The sequence below is a fragment of the Idiotropiscis lumnitzeri genome, chromosome 9 (assembly GCF_059441095.1).
Source record: "Idiotropiscis lumnitzeri isolate Australia: NSW breed Sydney's pygmy pipehorse chromosome 9, RoL_Ilum_1.0, whole genome shotgun sequence".
Lineage (NCBI taxonomy): Eukaryota > Metazoa > Chordata > Actinopteri > Syngnathiformes > Syngnathidae > Idiotropiscis > Idiotropiscis lumnitzeri.
In genome coordinates, this window is record NC_142399.1 from 5,297,964 (window position 1) to 5,303,225 (window position 5,262).

Consider the following 5,262-nt stretch of genomic DNA (forward strand, 5'->3'; position numbering starts at 1 on the left):
AGGTTGGAATGGAAAAGTGATTAGCTTCGAGGATGCGCTCTTCTACTGCGAGGGGGCGGGGGGCGTGGGGGGGAGGGGAGGGGGTGTAGCCTATATTTGAGGGAAAGCTATAATTATAGAAAGTCCTCGGTTTGCGGCGGAGGCAACGTAACCCAAGACAGTCGGAACGTGAGCCGTTTACGCGGTAGAGAAGTTGAACACCTTGAAAAAACAACCACAAACAAATATTCTTTGTTTATATTGTGATTACGTGCACATTTCTTGCACGTGTCCGCTTTTGTGTTTTTCACCTGACATGTTTATAACTTAAAATGCAAAAGTCAACGATATTTTTAATTTGGCTAAATTATTTCATTTTTGGTTCCAATGTTAAGCTTTTTTTTTTTTTTTTACCGAAGTTATTCTATATTAATAAAAAAAAGTTTTTCAAGCTTCATAAAACGCGGCAGATGTTTAAATTAATTCCTAAAAACTATATTTAATATTATTGACAGACACTGTAACAATTACACATTGGATTTAAAAGTAAAAAAAATACTACTTAAATGATAATATTAAAATGTATTGCACATAAAATATTAAAAATGTGCAGAAATGAACTGTTCTCTAAGATGAACAAATGTACTCTTCTCAATTCAAAGTTTAAGACTTGCACAGGTTGAATATTTAATTCAGTGATTCTTTCACATACCACTAGAGGGCGTATTTTGCTCAAGGACACATTGACATGGTCATAGGGCTGAGGATTGAACCCACAACCTCTGGGTTGGGCGATGACCACTGAGCCAAAACAATTGGAAGGCCTCATCAATGCCCCCCCCCACTTCAGAAATGAATTCTACAATGTGGGATTTGCGTATCTCTCCGCAAGTATGCTAATACCGCCATTCTGACAGCTTCATGCAAATCAATGCCCCATGTGCAACTTTACATATCTCGCACCAGGATCCAATTATTTGATGTCACATTGCAGTATTTCGTATTCTCGGTACGCGTGAGGCAGCTGGGTGAACGTCGCGCATGAAAAAAAACCTAAAAGTAGCTGCTGCACCTGCACGTTTGCTTACATTATGGATGTGAGGGTCTCAGGGAGGGAGGGAGGAAACGTGGATGATGATATTCAAGTCTCCAATGGCATCCTATGAAATGACGCAGTCGCAGGATGTCGGATTGGGGGGGCTTCAGGTATTATCTGAGCACACCGGGAAAATGTGCTTGAGATGTCTGCATACATCTTGCAGCGTCATTACAACAAGCACATCAATTGCGAAACACGGCATTCAAAATGATGGTTGACATGAAGCTGTGACATTTTTGGACACTCAAAACCTCAATAATGGGGGCTGAACCGATGAGGGAAATGACAGTATCGTTGGAAAATAAGCCTAGCCATCAAGTCAACAAGCTAATGGGCGTGTTTTGCTCGTTTCGAGATGGATGTCAAGCCAAAGTTGCTCCTGATTGGAGCACATTTTTCACATGAAAGCGAAAAATCTTTGTTTTGTTTTTTGTTGGGTAAAATAACATTTGTTTTGCGGATTTGTTTTTTTTCTGTTGAAGGCGAATAGACAGTCACATGTCTATAAAGTGGTGCCTTATGATCCAAATAATTTGAGACTGATTTTATTGAGGCGCTTTTTTGCATACTGAGATAAGCGCTGGAGGCAGTGAACTCACGTGACAAAATAACACTTTGGCAAATAGTGAACAATTCTACAAAAAAAAGGAGAAAGGTTCAAACAGTTGAATGCCTCTCTCAGTTGTGTGGATTTAAAACAAATCGCAAAGCTTAGCCGTTCAGTCCAATGTCTCAATGTTAATTATCAGAGCCGGGCAGTCCGTCTCGGGGGCCCGGCCGGATGACCGTTTTTGGGTCGGGGAGCGGAGGGGTGACAAATTTTTTAAAAAAGGGTTCAATTAACAAAGACCAGAGGTTGATTTCAGTCTGGCCCACGAATTGAATCAGCCCTCGTGTGTGTGAGGAAGAAGGAGACGAATAAGACCATAATAAGGCCACCTAATGACTTCTAAAAAAAAAAAAAAAAAAGAATCTGCTTTTAGCATCTATCCCGCATAGGCGTGATGCATGGTTGTTTTTTTTTTTTGTTTTTTTTGTTTTTTAATGCGGTCGGGGCCGACAATTTTTATGAATAAGTCCAGAGGGTTCGAGGCCGGAACCGCACCGAAATAGCGGCCGGAGGGCATGGGACTGACCGGCAAAAAGCGTCTCATGTCCAGTTCTGCTAATTAGCATGTACGTGGCGGTGCTAACACTTTTAGAAACAGTCTGAACATGAACGACGCAGCAACACTTTTGGGAAGACAATAAAACATTACTGTCATAAATTTGTCTTACTCTGTGGAGAATGACAAGTATAAGTGCCGTACTGATGAGGTAGGTAGATGCGATTGTCTGTCCGACCCAATCTGACTGAGTTGGCCAACACAGAAAACGCTTCTCAATAGTCATTTAGTTGCTGCAGTGTGACAAAAATAATTCTATATGATACCAGTGTTAAACGACAATATTGTGTCATGCTATTTTGTGCGGCGCACGGTGAGGCTGCTTAATGAAGTCACAAACAGCCTCCCCAAGTTGAAGGCAAATCACAAAAAAGAAAAGCGGCATCTTGACAGAAGAGCTAAATATTTGATTGCGCGCCGCTAAAATGAGCGCTCGCTTCATTCGGGGATGAGACACTGTAAGATGACTTATGAATAATGATGAGCATCGTTTTATGCTGGTAGTCCCGTCCGTTCACTTCATCATGGCACTATTGACCACATGTGTCTCCCGCAAAACCCCCCCACACCTCTGGCATCAATCATTTTACAAACACCGATGACGTCTGATCAATACACACAATAATTGTCATTCTTGGGCGCGGTACAGCTAAGAAGAATGTGCAAGGAATTTGCCTCATCGAGGAGTGTGTTGTCAGAGTGTGCACACAGACAGGAGGAACAGAGGAGGAGGGTAATTCTTTTTTTTTTTAAGATTTTTTAAATGTGGCAGGACTTACTCAGTTTCATTTGTTCCATGACCATGCTCATCACCCCATACACTTGAATAACATTAATTTTTCTTTGCAAAGCATAAATAATACAAGTTGATGTTATCTTTCTACCTGTGTTGCTGCCCCATTTGTGTTCATATATATATCCAGTGCATAAAAGGTAACAATTGTTAGCCCATGTTCCGTTTCCCATTGTAGCTCGTTTGACAATAAGCAGCAGGTTGACAAATAGTGAAAATGTCATGAAAAAAAAAGAGGCTTCAAGTTACTAAATGTCACTCTCAGTTTAAGATTAGTGTGAACTACAAGATGTGTCAAATGTTGCCTGACGAATGGAAATTACCATTAACATGACACATGTAGACTGTTGAGACAATAACACTCACAGGCATCAATTCTTTAGCTTCTATAAAAATGACAGCATCTTACGAAATCACTCAAGAAAGTAGAAGAAAAAGAAGTACCTTTGATTTGGGTGTGCATGACTGAATTATACTGCCTCCTGGTGGCCAAAGTGGGCACACAAGAAGAAGCAGCCCAATTCAATAAATTACGTTAAATCATGACGCATAAATTGCTATTTTTCCTAGCACTAGATTATTATTATTTATTTTTTACTGTGATTGAGATTTGAGTTCTGGGTTTCGTTTGAACAAATTAAACTTGTATCTCAAGGCGTCCTCATTTTCCACACGTCTAAATTATTGCAACATCACAAGACACTTGACAATGATGCTTGACAAGGCCGGAGCCTCACTTTGAGCACAAGTTTCTTAAATACACGCTCAGGCTGCTTCCCTTTAAGATGAAGTGCACCTGTCAGCAAAACTGATTGAGAGCAAGCAGGTCTCGTTGTGCTTCCTCCAGCAATAAATCACAAGCTGACTGTGTCGCAGTCGCCCCTCCGGGGTGAGTTGACACGACGACACGTTGATACACGTGAACGAGAAGATGCTGAGACACCGCCGGAGCGATGTCTAATTGAGATGACGCAGCACTTCTCCGTTTTGATAGACTCACAGAAACAATTTGAACCCAGAACCGTGGGATGTGAAGCAGACATGCCAAGCAACCACTAGCGTACCATGCCGCTTGTACTGTAACAACTGGAAACCAAAAAACGTGGATCGGCTTCTGGATGATTCCAACGCTGGTGGCAGCCATGTGGTCGCCTTGACAACAGCACGGCAACCATCACGACCTGGGATTTCTCTAAACCCCTCGACTCGATGCACGCGTGGCCTTATTGTATCACGGGTGTCACGTCGGGGTGGAAAACAGAATGGAAAGGAGGAAATAGAGCATGGCGCTCGCCGTGTTTTACAATTCAAACGGGCCTCGGGGAGCTGTTAAGTTGCTCTGTCTCGGGCTAGCCACTTCATGTATAATGAATATACAAAGCAAATGGATGTCTGAGGATGTTTGTTCACTTCATTTCTTGTCTGGCAGGTGCAGTAACTATTTAGTTGAGAGGCATCAAGGTAGCTAAGTTAACAAAAAAAGCTAGTCAAAATGTGTTTTGCGTGTAAACAAGTCGCAACCGGACTGGTTTTCTGTGAAGTTGTAGGCTCTTCCCAAGTAGAGTGGTATCATTCTTTTGGAATGCAAAACGACAGCGCTTCAGATACCTTCCATCCGTCCAATGACAAATCGCTCGGGTGATAATGCTCTCAATTTTTCATTCGGTTGTAAAAGAGCAGTGACGCTGCCTCAACAACCTTTTGTCTTTTGTTGGAGGCCAAATTATTGAGTCTCTTTGGATTGGACAACTTGGTCTTTTCCACCTTGGCACGTCCTCTATGGCCTCTTTCAAACCATCTGCCTTCCTTGTCAAAATTATGAACTATAAAATACTGAAAATGTGCCTCAAAAGGAAATACTGTACATTTTTAATTCAATTTCTAGTAGTTTCTCCCCCAACAGATGAAGAAGGAACAAAGAACACGAAGAGGTTGTAAACAAGTTAATTTTATATTGAAAGCAGTGCAGTAACGTCCCCTTGTGGAGTATTGTGTTATTACATGCTGAACAGTAAAAAATCGCAAGCAGGGGGGAGAATTCGGACATAACACGACACAATATGACATTACATAGAATAACAACACATAAAATAATTAAATAAAATCATCATTTTCTTTCTAAACGAGATACGCATATAGTAGCGGAAAAACAAGCCGTTACTCCTCCCGTCCAGCAAGAGGCGCTAAAGAAATGGATGAAGACTTTGGGCAATGACGTCATAGAA